This window comes from Mobula birostris, chromosome 11, assembly GCF_030028105.1.
Source record: "Mobula birostris isolate sMobBir1 chromosome 11, sMobBir1.hap1, whole genome shotgun sequence".
In the NCBI taxonomy this organism is placed as follows: domain Eukaryota; kingdom Metazoa; phylum Chordata; class Chondrichthyes; order Myliobatiformes; family Myliobatidae; genus Mobula; species Mobula birostris.
The window spans coordinates 75,620,050-75,642,509 of record NC_092380.1 but is presented as its reverse complement, the minus strand read 5'-3'; the positions used below and the strand labels follow the sequence as shown (position 1 = coordinate 75,642,509).

Here is a 22,460-nt window from a genome sequence, read left to right as displayed (position 1 = left end):
GGCGGCTTGAGAGAACAGCCCTAGTTTTTCTATGCTGGCACTTTCTGAAATGGCGCCTGTATAAAGCTTTCAAACTGCTAAATTACTTCTCTAAGTGAAGTAACCACTCCACCAATTCTATGCTTAAAATGGTCTCTGAATTTAAACAAAAGCATTATAGGACTTTGGATGCTTAAATTGTACTTTCATTGCACAGTAAGACACTTTGAGAGCTTTAAATGCTAATTATTTTCCATAGTTAAATAAAATATAATTGGGAACATACTAGTACACCCAGTACTAATTGTTGTCTGCATTTAAAGCAGCTGTTTGCTCATTAAATCACGGCTAATCCATTGTGGCATGCCTTTGAATTTTTTTTCTTTTTGCCGATCATTAGTGCAAAAAAATCCAACAACAACTGCTTTTAAATAAATGAAGCAATTAGTAGTAATTAGAGACAGGCTGCTTTCAGATTCCGCAAAGTTCATTTTATCCCATTTTCACCATTCCTCCATTACACTGTGCCAACCTTCATTTTTAAGAACTTTATTCAATACTCAGTAAAAACATTTTCTAACAATCACAGATATTGTGAACTTCTGCATAATACTGCAGCAAATAAACCGATAAAGTGGCACTGCGCAGTTCCAACTGTACTAGCTCTGCACTGTAGGTTAAGAGCTGTAACATGTGTTGTCAGGGACAACTAATCATGATGACTTTCTTTTAAATTTTGCTCCAATGATGATGAGAAGAGCAAAGTTAGAATAGATTGTACTTGGATGCTAAAAGGCAACGGATTTCTTATCTCTTAGATATTTCAATGCCACTAAAATAATAGCTAAACCTGCATCTGAGTTTCTAGAAGGAGGAAACGAGGAAATATTGGGCTGAAGCATGCTGTGAGTACCGTTGATGCTGTTGCTGCAGTGCCTGTGTCCAGTTGTGCTTCTGGACATATTGAATATTACAGCATACAGTTAATGACTTAATAGTCATTTGATGCCACTCTGCCAAGTTAGGCTCCTACTAACCCCACACTGAAAGGTGTCCTCCCCCCTTGCAACTTAACTCCGTCCCTATCACCAACAATTGTAGATCGTTAAGGTCATAGGAGAGGAGATGAGCGAGGGGATAATATTCTGACAGCTCTGCAGAGAGCACTGTGACTGGGCTAAGGTTTAGGCTCTCCTTCAGTCACATCCATTTCCTTGGCTCAGGTGGCTACTTTGGTGGTTGTGTTGCTGCGGAGAAATAGACTCACAGAGCATGGCTAACTGCCTGTGATAGCAAGAGGAAGAAAGGGAAGAAAGGTCTCAGTCTGAAACATCAACTCTTTATTCATTTCCATAGATGCTGCCTGACCTGTTGATTCCTCCAGCATTGTGTGTGTGTTGCTTGGGAAGTAGATACTGTGTTTGCAATGAAGAACTGTGCCTCCTTCGAGAAGATGATAAATAAGCTCTGCCATATGCTTCATCCACAGTACTGCTGCAAAGTGGAATGTTCTGCTGGTAGCTTTGTGGGCTGGTAAAAGTGACCATGATTTTTTTCATTAGCAGACATCCCACCCTGCAAAACCTCATTTCAGGGAGGTAGCACTCTCAATTTACGGGAGACTTCCGGGAGAGGTGGGATGTCTGCAATAGAGTAGCTCCTGAGCAGCTGGCCAGCTAGTTTAAATAACGTTAGCTATGCTAATGAACGAATGACACCTGTTAAACTCACCTCGACAGTCTTAACCCACCATGGGTAATAGAAAAGTCACTGTTGCAAACAGTGCAGCGAGCAACACTGTCATTATTTTGACCCCTATTAGGCAGGGGTACACTTTAGTGTAGTCTAGGCTGACATACGTTTTATATTTTTTATGGAACACTCTGCAATGGCGCGCTCTCGCTCGCGCGCGCTCTCTCTCTCTCTCGTGGTCGCTCGCGCGCTCTCAGCGCTCTCGCTTGCTTTCTCTCTCTCTCGCTCGCGTGCTCTGGCTTGCTTTCGCTCTCGCTTGCTTTCGCTCTCACTTGCTTTCGCTCTCACTTGCTTTCAGTCTCACTTGCTTTCTCTCTCGCTCGCTCTCTCTCGCTCGCGTGCCCTGGCTTGCTTTCGCTCTCGCTCGCGCGCACTCTCTCTCTCTCTCTCTCGTGGTCGCTCGCGCGCTCTCAGCGCTCTCGCTTGCTTTGTCTCTCGCTCTCTCGCTCGCGTGCTCTGGTTTGCTTTCGGTCTCGCCCGCTTTCTCTCTCACTCGCCTGCTTGCTCTCGCTCTCTCTCGTGGTCGCTCTCGCGCTCTCTCTTGCTTTCTCTCACTCGCTCTCAAAAAAATTGATTTCAGTGATATTGTATATAATTTTCGGGCATCAGGGAGCCACTATTAATACGCAGGAGACTCCCGGAACTTCCGGGAGAGGTGGGATGTCTGCATTAGTAATATACTCAACAGAGTAACAGAGCCTCAGTGCTCAGTCATAAGCTCAACAAGAGATATCATCTAGCGCTTTGTTTACCGCTCAGTTCTCATTCCAGTTTCACACCATGACTCAATCCTTACCTTGGATACACCAGCATTTGGGTCGTAACCATCCTCATCAGGGTCGTTCATCTCACCGTCAGAAGGGTGAAGCCAAGAAAAGCATCTGGCCCAGGCGGTGTACCTGTCCAGGTACCAAAACTTGTTCTAATCAACTGGTGTACTTACTGACATCTTCAACCTCTTGTCTCATCAGTCGAAGGTACTACCTGCTTCAAGCAGGTTTCAATCAGCCCACTCCTCAAGAAGAATGTGCTTTGAGAGATTGCTCATGAAATATATTAACTCCTGCTTGAAAAGTGACTTCAGTTTGCCTATCATCACAACAGGTCAACAGCAGATGCCATTTCATTGGTTCTTCACTCAGCTCTGGAACATATGAACAATGAAGATGCATACATCAGGATGGTCTTCATTGACTACATCTCAGCATTCAACACTATCATCCCCTTGAACCTAACCGCTAAGCTCCAAGCCCTGGGCCTTGATACCTCCTTTGCAACTGGATTTCCTCACTTGCAGATCTCAGTCAGTATGGACTGGAAACATCACAATTACTATCTCCTCCACAATTACTATCAGCACAGATGCACCAAAAGTCTGTGTATGTAGTCCCCTGCTCTACTTGCTTTGTACTTTAAACTTTGAACCTTGAAGTATGTGGGCGTCTACTAACACTGTAGGCTTCCCCTTGATGCACTGAATGATCGAATACAATTATTTCTGAAACTGTTCCAGAATAATTTGCTGTTCATCCCCTCTAATTGATTAATCACTATTATCTGAGTTTATGAGTCCATGGACTCAAACTTGTTCTGCTGTTGTTGATACTGGTTAAACATGATATGATGAAAACATTGATCTGGGAAACATGTCAGGGATCAGAATTTAAAACAAGTGATTCTGCAGATGCTGGAAATCTTAAGCAACGCACAGAAAATACTGGCAGAACTGATCAAGTCAGGCAGCCCCTATGTAGGGGAATAAACAGTCGACGTTTCAGGATGAGACGCTCCGTCGGGGATTAGAGTTTATACCTGCAATGATGTAGATGCCAGGAAGTTTAGAATGGCTGTGATTCTAGAGTTTTACTGATGGGTGCATAGCTTTTGTCAAAGGCTGCAGATCTCAGAATCAGAATCGGATTTATTATCACTGATGTGTGTCATGGAATTTGTTGTTTTGCAGCAGTAGTACAGCACAATAAATAAAAAATAGTATAAGTTACAATAAAATATAGCATATAAATAAATAGTGATAAAATAGTAGGGTTCATGGGCTGTTCAGCGATCTGACGACGGAGGGTAAAGAGCTGTTCATAAAACACAGTGTCTTCAGGCTCCTGTACCTCTTTCCTGATGGTAGTAATGAGAAGTGGGCATATCATGGAGGGTTAAGGTCCTTCATAATGGACGCTACTTCTTGAGGCACTGCCTTCTGAAGGTGTCCTCAATTTCTGCCTTTAGCAAGGTGTATTGGTTAATTCTCTGCCATTCAGACTGCTTGTTTTATTTTGAGGTAAGGTGTGCAATCATGAGCCCTTCTTCCCTTCCTCCCATGAGTCCTTCTTCCCTTCTTCCCATGAGCCCTTCTTCCCTTCCTCCCTGGCTCACATCTGCTTGTGACTCTGTCTTACTGCCCCGACTGTAAGTATACTCAACAGCCCACTGCAGTGCATTTCAAAGCAAAAACCAATTTGTCTAAAGCAGAGAATTTGTGATCCAGTTTCCGAGTGAAAGCTGCATGAGGGATGAGGTTCTCCGAAGGTGTCCCATGCATCAAACTTATGACACGTTGGCAAACTGAAAGCTCCTGTACAATTCTCAGGGTATAACAGTGTTCTTGTGAGTTACTCCAAAATAAAATTCCTTCCTATGGTTTGGTACTGAAGAGAGCACCAGTATAAAATCCGGTCTCTGTGCAAGTTCATCTCTCTGCTCCCACTGGCTTGCTGTTGTTTGGTTACTGATTACTTCTCCAGGAGGAAGTTAACCATGAAGTAGATTGTGTGTTTTCTGTCATAACAAACCCATTCCATTTTGATGGATTGTATTTTGTGTGCTTTCTGCCACTATGTTCTTTGATCTCAGCTTCACAAAAATCATAACTTTTTTATAATGCAGCTATGGGCAAATATATGAAAGGTACAATACGGTAATGTAGTGGTTAGCACAATGCTTTATAGTACTAGTGACCCGGATTTAATTCCCGCCACTGTCTGTAAGGCATTTGTATGGTCTCTCTATGATGGTATGGGTTTCTTCCAGGTACTCTGGTTTCCTCCCACAGTCCAAAGATGTACCAGTTGGGAGATTAATTGGTCATTGTAGTCAGGCTAGGATTAAATCACAGGTTGCTGGACAGTGCAGCTCAAAGGGCTGGAAGAGCCTATTCTGTATTGTTTCCCAATAAAATATACAAAATAAAAATTCTGAAGTACTTTTTTTTACCATATAAAAACACTGCAAAGAGAATGTTTGCTCTGCAAATTTATGGAGGGGAATAGGAGGGGGAACAGTCAATGTTTTGGGCCAAGACTTTTCATCAGGACTGAAATAGAAGGGGTCTGAAGTCAGAAGGTGGGGGAGACATCAACTGTTTATTCCACTTCATCAATGCTGCCTGTCTTGCTGAGTTTCTTTAGCATTTTGTGTGTGATGCTTAAGACTTTCAGCATCTGCAGAATCTCTTGTGATTGAGCTCTGTAGATTTGAAAGTCATTACGCTTTTCAGATTTTCGAGAGAATATGTCTGATTTGCAGGAATGGAACTTTGCCACAGTGGCCTTCAGATGCCACTGGACATGAGGGTGTACCTCAGACCACTTCCATATTCTGTCACATTTGACCTTTATATACCACACATTGCAGCTGCAACAATCACAAAGTTTTGTCAATTGAAATCTGTTTTAATGGTTTTTAATTATTTATAGGTTTCTTAAAAAAAGATAAAAACACATTAAAATGCAATAAACAAACTGAGAATTTTGAATTCCTGTAACACAAACTTGGATAACTGTTATGTTTTGCAACATCAAAATATTAAGTCATTCACAGGAAGAAATGGCTGTCCGAAAAGCGGTCTAACTTCAAGTTTACTTTAAGCGAGGCATGCATATACATGTGGTAGCGTGATGACATACACAGTTCATGTATTTATACACAGACCCATGATGAATTATTTAGAGGAACAAGAATGCTTAACCAACCAACTTATAGACAAGATTACTCAAATATTAAATACACAACACTCCTCCCTAACTCCATCTCAATAGAGAATGCTTCTCCACTATATACACAGTATACTATATAAAGCAAGTACTATATACAGCCATCAACAGCATAGTAAACTTTAAATTGTCCCACTTAGGTTGAAAGATTTCTTCACTCTGGTGGCTTTCTTACTCTTGTGGGATATTGTCTTTCCTGACAAGGGGCATCCCTCTGCTTGGCCAGTGAGATTTGTGTCTGTGAAACAATGTCAGGTTCGGCGGCTTCCTCCATGGTGGTTGTAGGAGTTGACTCTGAGACTGCAGCAAGTGGTTCGGACAGCTCTGTACAACTTTCTTCCCCTTCTCTCTCTCCAGATCTACTCCGATCCCTTTCTTTATTCTTTCACACAATTCTTCTGTCTTTCACACCATTCTTTTTCTTGTTCACATTCTTTCTCTCAATCTCTTCCCTCCTTTTTCTTCTTTCGTTTGTGCATTTTGATCTTGGGAAGGTGCGTTTTAGTCCTCTGGAGTATTCTCTTATTAATCTTTCTGTTGTTCCATTTGAATCCCATCTCCCTCTTGGTTTCCTCATTCACATCTGACGAATTCTGAGTCTTCATATCTCCATTTGACTCCTTTCTTTTTACCTTCCTTCATCCAGGTGGACTTTGGTCTTTGCATCTACATTTACAAGCAGCTTTTTGTCTCTCACTTGAAGTTCATGCAATAACCCTAATGCATGCAGAGTAGATTCTGGTTCTTTATACTCACAAAGGCTGGCTGGTGGCGCAGTGACATCAGCGCTGGACTCTGGAGTGAAGGTTCCCAAGTTTGAATCCAGTCGGGCCGCTCCCGGGCACGCTTTCCATCCATGCCGGGTTGAGTGTCGAGCTCGCAACTTGGTCTCATAAAAAAAAAACTGTGCTGTGAGAAGGCCGTGGGGGACCACTCACAGAATCTTTCCTCCAAGACAATCACTTGAAAAAAGTGGTCGCCGAGGCTCTGGCAGAGTATGGAACACACACAAAAAACCTCACAAAATGTTTGCAACTTTTTTGAAGGTTCTCAAACTCTCTTTGAACGTGAAACCAAGCAACATGTTGCAAGTAACTGCCTGATTAATATAACAGAAGCTTTCTCAGATGTGTTGCCTACAAACTCTGCTGTAGTCGGATCACTGCTTTTGTCACTTCCATGCTTCTTCTGAGCAGCATGGTTCTTCTTTGGTTCAATATGCCTCCCAACTAAAGGCACAAAGATTGGCACTAACCCCTGTTTTCCCTCTACTGGGCAACAATTCATGGTGTTCGGCATGGAGACAGTTGTGGCATCATCCAGTAAATTTCTTAATTTGTTTTCCATTAGCTTCATTGCAGGGGATGTGGCATACAAATGGTGGATGAACCTCCAATCAAGTTATAGTTGTCTCATCCAATCATGCCCTTAGCAATGTTGGTCCTTCTGTTTTTACCATATACAACATCAATGTGGCTTGTTGGTTATTGTATTTCACAGTTAAGAATGTCATTCCCGCAGGAGTTATCTTTTCTCTAGTATGAGTTCTTAATTGGATATCTACAGGCTGCAGTTTGGTATCTTCGAAATGCCATTCAAATTCATTTTGTGGAATGTCTGAAACAGCTGAGCCAGTGTCCAATTCAATTTTAATTAATTTGCTGTTCACTTCTGGTGTAAGCCATATTGCTTATCTATGTTTAATTTTTGCACTGTAAGTCTTCAGGCTACATATTCCTGCGTCACTCTCATCATTACCAGATTTTTCATCAACAGCACGCTGATTTTGAAACTGCAAATTGACTTTTTATCTTTTTCCCTTCCCTGAGCTGTCAATTTACTTTTGTCTGCCCTACATTGCCTTGGTATATGACCTACTTTGTTGCATTTTCTGCAAGTTTTACCTTTAAACCTGCATTTGTTTGGTGAATGTGATCTCATGCCACAACGGTAACACAATTTGTTCAGCCAGACTGATTTCTGTTTAGATGCTGTAATTTTGTTCATACTTACCTTTATTCCTGATTGTAACTCAATTGTGTCTCTGTTTGCTGTTTCCATTGAAACAGCGATTTCAACGGCTCTTTAGAATACAAGTTGTGCTTCAATTCATTCAGCTGTTTTTGAATGCTTTATTTTATGATTCCACAAACTAAACAATCTCTCATTGCATCATTAAGCCCATTACCGAACTGACAATGTTCGGACAACATCTTCAATTCAGCCATGTGCACTGAAATGAACTCCCCTTCATTTTGATTCACTTATGAAACCTAAAGCATTTTGCAATCAACAATGGCTTTGGTTCTAAGTGTTCCTGAATTAATCTGACAATAATAACAAAACTCATTTCGGATTCAATAGGTACATTTAATAGGTACATTTAATGTCAGAGAAATGTTTACTGTATACATCCTGAAATTCTTTTTCTTCGCTTTGGAGCAGTTAAACTTCCTCTTTACTCACCCTTTATGGTCCTGTGAATTCCTCCGTTTACTGCCTCTTTTTAAAACTCGATCCTGTCTTCACTTCTGAAGAACATGTGCCACTCTGTTCCAGCGTTCTTTGCTGAACTTTTTTTAAATCTTGAACGTCTCACTGTGCTTGTCATTTTGGGTTTGTTTTAAAAATACCTCATCAACAGTGTTACGTTTTGTAACTTCAAAGAATTAAACTATTTCAAAGGGAGATATGGGAGTCTGAAATGCAGGTATAACTTTAAGTTTACTTTAAGTGAGGTGCACACGTATCATGTAGTAGCGTGATGACATATGCAATTCATGTATTTATACATATAACCTGTAATTAATTATCTAAACAAACAGGGATGTGTAATCAACCAATATATATACAAGATTATTCAAATATTATTGAAATATTAAATACTCATTACTAACCTTTCTCATTGAAGAGCTACGAAACATAATGATTAACTTTCTCCAAAGTTTCCATTGTATTTTGGGCACTCCAGTAGGATTCAAAAATAGAAAATGCTGGAAACACTCAACAGGTGAGGCAGCATCTGTGGAAAAAGATAATTAACATTTCAGGACTGAACTGGAAATGAGAGAAAATAAGTGGGTTTTGCATCACAGGGAGAGTGGGTAGGGATGGATAGGACAAAGGGAATACCTCTGATGAGTGAGTTTTGGTAACACCTTATTAAAGTTAAGAACAACTGGAACCACCGTGGGCGAACATTGCAACAGGAGATAGAAATCCATTAGAGTGAGAAACAGAGCTTCTTCAAGGTGTGTGATACTGTAGGAGAAGTGGCAGTAATTTATACAGTGAATGAAAATCAAAGAACTACAGATGTTGTAAGTTTGAAATTAAAAAAGCTGCTGTGAGATGGTTGTGCAGTAGAATGAATTTCTCAATATTATTTGTAGTACTTTCTTCTCCTGCTTCAAATTCCCTCTTCCAGATCTAAGTAAAATTAACAACAGCAATAACTGGTTGGTCTTAATGTAGAAAAATATCCCAAGAGGTCAGATTAAAGTATTTTCTCATGTTGTCATGGTAGCCCACTATTGGCGGAGAACTATAATTAGTTTATTGTTCCTTTATTGAAGCAATTTATTTGCATATTTAATTTAGTCAACAAAATGTTCTTAGAATGCAGATTAAGAAATGGGTAAACTCAAGATTTTATCCGACATTGCATGTAATAAACTACTGTTGGATTCAAATCTCTGTTGCCTGTCCATTCCTGGGACCTTGTGTTTTGCAGGTGTGTTTAGAGAGATGAGATTGTAGTATGCAACTCAACATAATAAAGTTATAAAGGTGGTTGTTTGATCATCAGATGAAGAAACATTGGGAGAATTTTGTTTGCAACTAGTCCCTTCACTGTGTGATTTTCTGGCACAGCTAATAATTGTGTGCTGGAGTGTTTGCCCACATAATGTGGACTGTCATGTTTTATGAATGAGAATAGGTGGAAAAATGGTCGGCACAACAAATTGGAGTTCTTCAAAAATAGCAAAGAATTCTGGGAACTCCAAGAAAAAGCATTGCTATGGAAACAATGCATATACAGGATTGGATTGTGCTGGAATTAACCACTATTTCTTGCCAGTGCCGAGCACTGGGGTTAACCCAGACTGAATAAACAGTTATTTGCCTGGGGATGGAGGGTTATGTGGATGAGGATTTGCCATGCAAGTCACATAGTTGATCAAGACTGGCACTGAGTAATGAATTGGGGGTGGGGGGGGGGCGCAGTTGTCATGCTGGGCTGCATTGGCAAACTAACGATTAGTCATAGTTGGGGAGAGGGGTTGAGATCTGGACCTACATCAGATTTCTGGATCAGGGGCTCTAGGGGATCTTGGAGGTTTCTGGCTAGTGCTCAGTGGATGAGGGTAGGACTATTGGGGCTTGAGCTGGCTGCTGGGAAGGAAAGGGAAAGGGAAGTGTATGTAGTGAGAGCAACTTGTAAGAAAACAAGTAAGATTGGACCTTGACATTGTGAAGCTTTTCCTGTACTGTGAATGTCATTTGTTCTGGGAACAGCTGATTATTGCTCTCGGACATTGTGGTCAAATTTCCTCACAACCTCCTGCAGAAATGGTTCGATTGTGTAAGCAAGGCTCAAGCCAAGAAGTGATTTTCTAGAGTAACATGAAATGCCTGCAGATGGGTATTATTGCATTTCACAATCTGTTTAATACATTTTAAATCCCTATTGATAAAATAAACAATGCTAACTGGTCTAATTCCAAAGCCCTTTGTCTGGGAACATTTGGTTCTCTCACAGGAATGTCCTGCAGGCAGCAGTGGACAGGTTCTCCAGAGCTTCTGAGGATAACTATTTGTATTCTCACGATTTGCAAAAGGAAACAAAATTCCAAACTCTAATGAGATGTGATGCTCTGAAAATCACTTCTGGCCTCACAAATAATTTTCATTACATTTAATCCAGAATACAGATTCACATCTTCTTTCAGACAGTTATTGTTATGTGTTATGGAACCCGTATTGTCTTCGTATGTAGTATGAGGATATTGAGATAAAGGAATTTTTCCCTCATTGGTTAGTCCACATATTTGTTTTCTTGCTCCGTGTAGTGCCAGTATCAAACACTATGTCATTGCAAATCGACAGAAGCCAAATGAGTTTGTGGGGGAAGGGCTCTCAATTATGGCATCAGTAGATTCACCATACTACTGACCTCTCTGAAGGAGACTGCCAAATTAATTGCTGAATGAGATTATCCTGCACATTCCTGTTTGCAGGTGTCGGATGCAAATTGCCTGAAATTTGTTTCACTTAGAGCCCTTAAGTCATTAGAGAGCGGATCATGAACTGCTGTGTGGATGCATTCAAAGCCTGGTCCCCGAGGAGGGAAGCGTGTTCCAGTGCAGTCAGCTATCCTGCCTATTCATTCCAGTCCACCATCAAAACTGTCCTGTCAATCACTTTACTCAGCATTCTCACCTACTGCCACGTTCCCTCATCACTCCTCTCCCTCCAGGCTGCATTACATGACGTGCAAGGGCTTGCAATCAGCTGAATGTTCAGTCAATTTTTATAATTGCTTTGCATGTCAAGGTGCAAACCCAGCATGTGTTGCTGATATCACCAGTGGCTGTACCTTCCTCCTCAGTGTGACGCATGGACTGAACTCACCTGTGCAAAGCAACAGCAGAGCTTCTGGACAGCTTGGTCAACAGAGTATGCCCTGCAGGATCATTTCTCTGTCGGCATCATATGGCAGTAGCAATGGCTCATATAAGCCATGTGTGTGTGTTTTACACCACTTATTATTAAGAATAAATATATGGCAAACAATCATTTCCTTTTGTATTACATGAAAAGCTCTCTTGTCTGTATGAATGTGATACAGTTGTCTTGCAGTGGGGTGCTGTGTGCTTATGAATAGCCCATGTCTGATTGATAAGGAAGTTACAGCTGATTCTGTTCCCGCTAATTGTCTTTCAAATGCCCTCATTAATCATTGTGAGGACTGGCTCTGAAGAGTGGGCTGTCAGCATCACTGTGATCTTCGTATGTTTGCCACACTGCATGGGGCCTGGCTCGGTATTGAAAGCATGGCTTTCCCAGTGGTTGTGCTGCCTGCTTGCTGCAAGGTGCACCTGGCTTTGATAGGATGGAGGCTGCCTGGCACTAATGCATGTTTTACTCCAGAGACCAATTTAACTGTCCCCATAGCTCACAAGCTGATAGCTTCCTGTCTTTGTGCACTGCAGGACAAAATGAATAAACAAATGTAATTACTTCTACATGTAACTTTCAGGCATTAAGAGGGCTATTAGTGTTAAAACAAACCTGAATTTTTCACTAAAGTGTGATTGATTTTGAGGGAAACAAGTTTCCTTTTGGTAGTAAGGAAAGAGTATCTTTGAATTCATCAAGTTGGTTGGCATGATTTTGTTTCTTTGACTAAGTGTATTTAACTAAATAATTGTAAAAATATTTTCATAAATATCGCAGTATCACAGGAATGTATTCATGTACAGTGCAACAGGGTTTAAAATTTGTTTCCTCTCCTACCTCCCTTTCCAGAATATTTCTACCTGTATTTGACCAATGTATTACACTTCTATTCTTAATTAATTCTGAATTATAATAAATATTTATTATCCAAAATGATTACTATTTTCAGATTTGTGATTTTCAAAGTTAACAGCATTGAAGAATTTGAAATGACGTCAGTACATGCAGTTTGTGATTGCATTTTGCCCAAGGATTTCCTGTTAGCTTCTCTGATCAGCCTCAAGGTGATATGATTCACATGGCAAAACCTGGATAATCCCTTTGTGAATGAATTGCCAAGACTAGAATTTCCATTCCTAGTGCATGAGAAAGACTGGTTCCAACAGTTTTTATAATAGAGTGTTTATTGATAACAGTGAGCCAGCCACTGATTTGGAAGCAAAGGGATATCATTGATAAAACTGAGCTGGCCACTGGGTTGGAGACAAAAGGATGTCATATCAGTTTATTGTACAGCAAATAAAATCAATGTATTCAAACAGAAACAGTCTGATGACGGGAACTGTGTATAACAAAAACTATAGCAACTCCCACTATTAATGAATTTTTCAATTGGACTGCATTAAGTGGAGGTTATTTACCTACACAATAAATTCATTATCGTTCATCTATGACAATGTGGCCTTAGGGCTTGATTGACAGAAGGATTATCCAATTATCTTCACTCTGGCTATGAATGTGATTACACCATTTGAGAAATGAGGGAGAGAGAACACAAGGAACTCCTGACTTGCCAGCCTAATATTAGGTGGGAAATTGCTGGAACCCATTATAAAAGTCACAATAACAGAACATCTCAAAGAATGATAGCTTTGAATAGAGCCAATACAGATTTATGAAAGGAAAGTCAGATTTGACTAATTCCCAAGTGGAAGCAGAATAGATAACGTGAACCAAATGCTTGAGGTATATTTAGGTTTTGATAAGGTCCCGATCAGCTGGATGGTTATTGAGCTCAGAGCTTGAGTCCTGGGGGGTAAAATACTGATGTGGATTGAGAATTGGATATCGATCAAAAAGGAAATAATGGGAATGAACACACCTTTCTCAGACTGGCAGGCAGTAACTACTGGGGCACTGCAGGGATCAATGTTTGTCACAATCTGTGTCAGTGATTTGGCTGAAGAGACCACATCTCATATTTTTAAGTCTGATGATGCAAAATGAGGTGGATTTGTAAGTAAGGAGGAAGATGAAGGAGGTTTCGAGGGGGATTTGAGCAAACCGAGTGAATTAGAGAGCATGAGAGTTAGAATATAACATGGAAAATATGGATTTGGTGCAGAAAGCAGAAAAACAGAGAGGTTTCCTTACAAAAAGAAAGAACATACTTGCCTTAGAGCACAGTGAAGGTTTACTAGATTGATTCCAGGAAAGGTAGGTTTGCCATGTAAGGAGTGGGCTAGGCTTGTATTCTGTAGAGTTTAGAAGAATGAAAAGAGTTTCCATTGAAACTTATCAAATTTACAGTACTTGTCTGGCTGCATGTATGGTTCTAGAACTAAGGATCAAGGTCTGGGTGTTCAGGGTGGGACCCTTCTGTGTGAAGAACCTTCTTCGTGCAGGAAGTGGTGAATATGTGAATTCCTCAGCTTCAGAGGGTCATGGAAGTTCAAGGTGTAATTTAGATCCCAGCATTGACACTTTGAGGAAGACCACCAGAGGTACGCTATTCAGACTGGCTTGATTTAGGACACTCTTAAGCACTCTACAATGAAAGGACTCTAAAATGGAAGTACTTTCTCAAAAAAAGTAGATATCGAGTCTTTTAATGTTAAAAAAGAAAAAGAGCAATGTGTCATTTAATCAGGGCATCACAGGTTATGGGAAGAAGGCGGAAGAATGGGGCTGAGAGGGATAATAAATCAGCCATGATGGAAAGGCGGAGCAGACTTGATGGGCCAAAAGGCCTAATTCTGCCCCTGGGTCTTATGGTCTTTATGGTTATTTAGCCCCTCATGGCATCACTTCCTAGTGTTGCAAGAGTGCAATTTGACATATTTTATCACTGTATTGGATAAACTTCATTTGATTCTGACCAGTTTATTGAAGAGTGCTTTTTGTCAAAATTGGAAACAGATGATTACTATATATAGTATGTTTCATAAACAATGATGTCCATGAGAGTTGTGCAATTGACCATTGAATTAATGAATGTAGGACATAATTAATTAGTACCTTTGTCTGCGACAAATGTTACTGTATTTGATTTGTAACAGCATGAATAGAGATTTTTATTTTTTCAATTGTGTTGATAATTTTTGGGAATACTGTTATATAAATGCAACATAATTCCCTTAAATTGCCTGTGAATCACGTGAGTATTATTCTGCAGTAATGACACTGCAGCAGCCTCTGTTTCCAATAAATTTAAATTCATCCCTATTTCTGTCTTTAGTAATTTTGTCACTTAATGAGACTGGAGCATATATGTTAAATTAGAAAGTACAGATGGTGTAGAGAAAGAGGCTGTAATTCAACCTTGGGGTTTCAGTAAGAATCTGTGATTGAATAAGCTTCTCTGTCATGCCTTATAATGACATCTGATCAAACAAAATATTTCCTTAATACTCTCACTTTTCATAATTCTACTTGTGGTTTCGATTTGAAATCACAGAAAAATTCATTATTAGACTTTGCCAAAGAATTAGCAAGCTCCAGGTTTTAAAAAAAAAATTAGTCCTAAATTGTAGCTGCTTCATGATATCAAGGGAAATTCACTTTAAGGGTTGGACTATCAAGCTAAAGAATTCTCCTGTTAGCTTACTGAACAATACCAGTGCAAAGGTTGTCAATTGTGGAATTACGATCAAGGCAGTTCCACATTTCATGATTTTCCTGGTTGTTTGCTGCAGAATTCCCAAACCCAATCCTTGGAACTTTCCCCTAGCCCTGTATGTTCTTTGCCTTTTAAGATTTACAGGAAACTAGACAACGGGGTGACCTGTTGGGGCACCCTTTGAGAGAAGGGTAGTGCAGTCTGATGTGACCAGAATGAACATTATATTTTCCTGAAAGCTATTGGTGTTGCTTTTCTTTGGAAACTGAAATAGTAAACCTCAGTTTATTAAAGAAGAACGATGCGTAGCAAAGCAAATATAGCTCCTCCTCGTTTAACGAAGGACACTTTTGATGGCATCATTTCTGGCTTATCTGCCATCCAGGACATCTCAAATGTCCTCTTTCTTTAAGGATCATGGTTTCCCTTCTGCCTTCATCAATGATGCCCTCACTCACATCTCCACCATTTCCCGCACTTTGGCCCTCATCCCATCTTCCCGCCACCACAACAGGGACAGAGTTCCCCTTGCCCTCACCTACCACCCCACCAGCCTCCGGATCCAGCACATTATCCTCCGCAACTTCCGCCACCTTCAGCAGGACCCCACCACTAAACACTTTCCCTCTCCACCCCTCTCCGCTTTCCGCAGGAATCGTTCCCTCCGCAACTCTCTGGTCCACACGTGCCCCCCCACGGATCTCCCACCCAGCACTTAATCCCTGTAAGCGTAAGTGCTATACCTCCTCTCTTGCCACCATTCAGGGCCCCAAACAGTCCTTCCAGGTGAGGCAACACTTCACTTGTGAGTCTGTTGGGGTCATCTATTGCATTTGGTGCTCCCGGTGTGGCCTCCTCTACATCGGTGAGACCCGACGCAGATTGGGGGACCGCTTTGTCGAGCACCTCCGCTCCGTCCGCCACAACAGACAGCATCTCCCATTTGCCAACCACTTCAACTCTGCTTCACATTCCCATTTGGATATGTCCATACATGGCCTCCTCTACTGCCAGGATGAGGCTAAATTAATGTTGGAGGAGCAACACCTCATATACGGTCTGGGTAGTCTGAGGCCCTTGGGCATGAACATTGAATTCTCCAACTTCCAGTAATTTCCTCCCCCTCCCTTCCCCCATCCCTGTTTCACTCTGCCCCTCCCCCAACTGCCTATCACCTCCCTCATGGTTCCGCCTCCTTCTACTACCCATTGTGCTTTCCCCTATTCCTCCTTCACCTTTCCTGCCTATCCCCTCCCTGCTTCCCCTCCCTCACCCCTTTATCTTTCCCCTTACTGGTTTTTCACCTGGCACCTACCAGCCTTCTCTTTCCCACCCTCCCCCACCTCCTTTATAGGGCCTCTGCCTCCTCCCTCTTCAGTCCTGACGAAGGGTTCCGGCTGGAAACATTGACTGATCATTTCCACGGATGCTGCCCAACCTGCTGAGTTCCTCCAGTGTGTTGTGAGTGTTGCTCTGCCACCCTTGTGCCTCTCGTTGTCATTCTGGAGATGTGCAGCCCTTTCATCCCCCGTCTCTTCATCTCTTCTGCTGTTTGTTGTTTGTCTCTGATCCTGGAGATACGCATGCCTCTCCTCCTCTGTCTCTTCTTCTCTCATCTTTTTTTGTCCTGACTCGTTGATCCTGGAGTTGTGTGGCCCTGGCCTCATCTGTTTCTTGTTCTCTCTCTCTCCTTGCCACTTCCCGACGACGTTTGGCATCATCTCTTGACCATAATGTCCCTCTTCCCTTTCCACGTGGCATAATTAGGCTGACCATTCTTTTACCCTAATGCTGGATAGAAGATACGAAGCAGTAACACCAAAGGATGCTGATTATTCTTGATGATGTGATTGGTGCTCTCCTAAATGGACGTTATATAGTCACTGCTGTCTTTTGACTGTAGCAAAGGGTTTTATGGGTGTCTTGAAGTATGTCATTACAATAAGTTTTAATTATCTCTTATTGATGGGTGGCAGTTAGATCTGTCCCAATCCTGCACATGCTGATGGTGGGGATTAGCAGAATGTGACTCCTCGAAATAGAGCTGCCCTGCCCTTTTACTGCGGTTGGTGTCACTGCTGAGATTGGCCGTGTGCATGCATCCGGCTGTCGCGTCCCGATTTCCATGATGGCCAATCGGGTCTCGGGTTAAAAGGGAGCCTATTTATTTTGGCGAATGAGCAATCTTATACGAATAAGTAACCCTGAACTTTGCCTGCATTCTGTAAGTTAGCGCATTTTAATTCGATTTAGCCAAAAAAAGTGCCGCTGTAATCCACCGTTTGAGCTAATTGGAGGTCACAAACAGACAAACAGACAGACGGAGCATGAGAGTTTTAGTAGTATATAGATTTCTACACACACCTTGAATGAATTGAGTCTTCGTATGATGTGTTAAAATTATTTTCATCAAGTTTTAGGAACCTGTGCAATCTAAGATTAAAATTATACAAAATAACTTTACTCAAGTTTAAAAGCAGTTGCACTTTGTCAGAACAGCCGAGAACAAATTGCTCTTGAGTTTATTGCAGGTTTTGGAGAGGCAATTTACACTGGCTCTTCCAAACCTTTCTTCAACCTCATAATCTTGTGCTTGAGTTATTGCACAATGACAAATCTCCAGCAGTGAACTTTGAATTTTAACCAACTTATCAGCAGATTTACTATTCACTGTTAATAAAGGAGGAGCAGTGTTTCAATCTCTCCTGTTCATGAGGTAGGGCAGTGAGGTTACAAATCATATTGAATGCAGCTCTGACGCTTTTTTTGAGCCCGTCTGAGAATCATGTAGTTTGGAATTTAATGCAGTATTATATGTCTGAGAAATCGATGGCAAGTTTTTTTTTCTATTAGAAGCAAAGAAAGAGATTAAGTCTTCTGCGGCTTCTTTGTTGTCTTGTCGTCCAGATGGGCCAAAATATTCATGATTTCTGACCAGTCCTTCAATGCATCTTTCATTAAGTCAGGGCTGTCAGCGCTTACAAATGCATGACTGCTTAGATAGATGTAATGTTCTGAAGTATACACTACTTGGTCAGAGCCGATCTATGAAATATATTGGCTGACAAAGTAATAGGTAAAATACTTCATATTCAAATTGATTATAATGATCTCATTCATAACGAAACTTTTGAAAATGGGTCAAAATTGCTCAAAATAATTGATTTGGGATGCAGTTCCACAGGGAGCACAGGTACCTCCAGTTCTATTCGAGGAATTAGCTGTTCTGTTATTCATCTGAACAATGTCTGTGATACCTCATCCAAGTAACTTCATCAAACTGTAATGTAAGTTTAGCTCTCTTGCAGTGCATCGTTTGAACTGTTGAACTGGACATGTTGTTTTTTCAGAATCCATCCAGTACATTGTAAGAAAGTGCATCTGATTAAACCAACGATGTGGAAATATCTTGTAAGTAACTTGGTGGAACTTTAATGTTGATCAGAAATAAAATAGAGAGCATTGTCATTATATTGAAGGGAGCATTATTGGATTCAACAGGCAAATTTAGTATGGTGTATTAAGCTGAGAGGGTCATGTCTAGTATGCTTAGAACTTCTACTATAATAATTTCATTATTAATATCCAGGGACCTAAACAGTCCCTGAGGCAAACATTCAAATGCTACTGATGTAAGCTCCTCTCCATTAGTGAGACCCTGTGCCGGCTGAGTGACTGTAATGCAGGGTACCCTCACTCTGTCAGCTGAGGCCATCCTGAGCTCTCAGGTGTGTTCTGTTTCAATTCCTCTTCTTACTTCCGCCCTGATCTGTCTGTTTTCGGCCCTCTCCTCTGTTTGGGGTGAGGTCCAATGCAAGTTAGAGGAACAACACCTCATGCCTACAATCCAATGGCATCATTTTTGAATTTTCCAATTTTTAAGCATCCCTCTATTCAGGTGGATTTTCACATTTTCACTATTCCCTCTCCTTCTGATCCTCCTCCTCCCATCCTTCCACGTCTGCATATCTGTCTCCTTTCCCACCTCATCCCTCCAGAACCTCCAAATGCTATCTTCATTCCCCTTCCACTCCTACGCACAATGTTCACTCAAAGGCTCCCCACTCCCACCCCAATTGGTTCTGGTTCCATCTGCTCTTCAACTCTTTTTTATTGGTTCCCATTATCACCTCCCTTACTTAGCAGTCCTGATGCAGTATTTCAGCCCCAAACTTTCTACCCAACAGATGGTGCTGCAGCTGATGAGTTCCTCCAGCAGACTGGTTGTTGCATTAAAAAATCAGATTAACTGCTTTGCACTTTGATCTAAGAACAATGAGTTGATTTGTAAATATCTACACAGGTAATTGGCTTATTATAATATCAAGATGTAGTGGGAAACTTTGCTTAGTGTGCTATCCAAACAGGTAATTGAAAATATAAGTGCATCAGGGTAGTACAAAGGGAAAAGCAATGACTGAATGCAGAATATACTCTTAGAGTTAGACTGACAGAGAAAGCGCAGTGCAGGTAAACACTTTGGTGCAAGGACATTGATGGTGTAGATTGTGAGGTCAAGAGTTCACCTTTATCATAAAAGAGTCCACGTTTTGTATTTACTCTGAGAATTTTGGAGGATATATTGATTGATGAAGAAATATAGTGTCCAACATGGCCACAGTTAACTTGCTAAGGAAGTGGCAATGTACACCATGGGAATAATTTATTGAGAGAATGTGAATAACTGCTAATGGCGCAGTACTTAATATTGCTTGCTATAGTTAGCAACCCAAACTGGGGAAAGGAAGGAATTAAAACCAAGAGATCACTTTTAGGGGAAAGTTAAAGAAATCATGGAGGACAAGAAAGAATTACAAAACATAGCAATCTGGCAGTGAGGAATAGCTTGCTCTTCTCTGCTCATCCCTTCAAACTGCTTCTTCCAAGTTCACTATCTTTCCTTCAAAGAATACCATTTAGATTTTGCTGTCTAACTATATTTTCATCATCACTTCGGTCAATCAGTAAAAGAAATATTTTCCATCCTTTTGCTCTCTATTTTAATCTAATTATTCTTTCTCTTCCAATCTCATAGGAACTTCAATTCAAAAACTTTAATCTTCAGATTTTATCAGTCTTTGCACTGTGAATTCCATAATCATTCAATGTGATTGGCTAAAGAGAGACCCAGTTCCATTCCCGGCTCACTCAATGCCTGGTTGCCCAAGTTTCTCCCTGTTCTGTTATCAACTTGCACATTGTACAGCTTGCCACACAGGCATTATAAAAACCTAAATGGACAAAAGGAAACCTTAACTCACGATAGATACCTCCGGATATTTTTCCAACTGAAAAGTTCGACTCATTGAGCTCGTAAATCAGTTATATAAAAACAGTTTTATTATATTTTAATGCGCATGCTGTAATGTTTTATTACAAAACATAAAAAAAAACGGGATTAGGTCATTCAATCCCCAGAGTCTGCTCCACCATATGAAAAGACTATGACTGACCTTTTGCCTTCACACCATTTTCTTGCCTGAATTCCTTGATCCTTTAATATTCAGACATCTATGTTTTGAAGTGATCAATGATTTAAGCTCCGACGGCCTTATGGGATAGATAATTATAAAGATTTACCAACCTCTAAGTGAAGATCTTTGTACTCAAGCCCTCTTGCAATAATGGCCAGTGTAGAACTTGCCTTGTGTAATGCCTGCTGCACCTACGTATCAGCTTGCAGTCATTTACGTGCAAGGACACCAAGGTCCTTTTGAACATCAAACTTCCCAATCTCCTACCCTTTTTTTTAAAATAACATTTTTTTCTACCATGGTCTTTAAACATTTTGTACTCTATTGTAAATGTTGCTGCCCATTCACTAAGCTTGTCAACACCCCTTTGAAGGCTCGCAGCATTTTAATTTTGTCACGTGTCTTTGTCAGTCAGGTTCTGAACAGCTGAAAACTGATCACGAGAGTACTCCACTTGACACAACCTTCCCACCTGTAAAGAACCCATTTATCCTGGTCTTTATTTTCTATCTGCCAAGCAATTTTCAATCCTTGCTAATCTATGTAACTCCACGTGCTCTAAATTGTTCACCAACCTGTGTAGGACCTTAACAACAGCCTTCTGGAAATCTAAATTCACCCACATCCAAACTCCCCTACAACTACTGTGCAGAATACATCCTCAAAAGATTCCAATTAAGCAGTCAAACATGATTTCCTTTGTAAATGCACATTGACTCCACTTAATCACATTATTTTCTGACTGGCTTGATATCACATCCTTTATTATAGATTCCAGCATTTTCCCAACTACTGGGATAAAAGGTTAATACTTCTTTATTTTCTCTTTCTCCTTTCCAAAATCATGGAATCACATTTGCTACCTTTCAATTGACACTAAAGTTGCCAGATTCTGTAGAATTTTGGAGGAAAACAACCAACACATCCACTCTTTCAAAGCTCCAGCTTATTGACTTCTAGTCTCACAAACTAATCTAGTATTTTTTCTACCAACTTATTTGCTTCATTTCCTCATACCTGTTATGACCCTGGTTCTCTGGTATTTTCAACAGTTTTTTTAATGCCATTTTTAAAAATAAATTCAGGCAGAATGAATTGTTTACTTCTTCATCTCCTCATTCCAATATACAAATTCTCCTGTTTCTGTATATGAGGGACTAAAACGTTCCCTTGTTATACCGCTAAACCAGTTGAGGGTAGCAGGCGACCTCATACTCCATTGAGATAGGGACATGCCTGTCCTAGCATGCAAAATCAGCTCCAGTGGAGTGGTTGGAAGAGATCTACAGTGAGATCCAATGGCCAGGAAGGCAGTACTTCTACGCTCTGTGGAGAGCGAAGGGCACGACAAGGCACAGAAAATGTCGTGGTCATCCATTGCAACCAAAGAAGAACCCAGTTTGTGACGCTTGCTCTTATCACTGGACCCAGACCTCCGAGGTTGAGAGAGTGGAACTGCCCCCAGTGCAACGGCTTTTCAACTTTAAAAACTCTCCCGCACAGGTTTCCTGTCATCATCAGACACGATGGACAACTATCACTTTCCCTTGTTACACTTTTCCTTTCAAATACCTATAGAAGTGCTTACAGCCTGTTTTTTAATTAGATTGTTCTAATTGACCTTTCTGACAATTTTGTGTCTTAAAGTTATTGCAAGATATCCAGGTACAGCCTATGGAAGATTGTCTTAAGAGTGAAAAAACAATTCCGAGTGAAGTTAGAGATGGAATTGGATGTAAGCCAGCTATTGTACAAAAATCTTGGAAGGCTAAAAATGGTATTCTGGGAGGTTGTTTGCTCTGTTTGCAGAATCTTGGATTAAGGATCAGAGTCTCAACTTGAAATGCTAAGACTGTCGGGATTAAAATGAGGAGAAATTTGTTCACTCAGAAGGAATTAGAACTCCTTACACTGGAGCACTGTGGAGGCCCCATCACTGAGTTCATTCTG

At 40.8% G+C, this 22,460-nt stretch overlaps 1 long non-coding RNA gene across 1 annotated transcript in view; it reads left to right on the top strand.

Moving 5' to 3' along the window:
* Window positions 1-2,253: 2,253 nt before the first annotated feature.
* The window catches only part of LOC140205537 (uncharacterized), a 32,836-nt gene continuing 12,629 nt past the window's right edge, over window positions 2,254-22,460 (top strand). Inside the window, exons 1-2 of the long non-coding RNA XR_011887869.1 lie at window positions 2,254-4,152; window positions 18,387-18,447. This is a non-coding gene — a long non-coding RNA (uncharacterized lncRNA). The remainder of the gene's footprint in view (window positions 4,153-18,386; window positions 18,448-22,460) is intronic.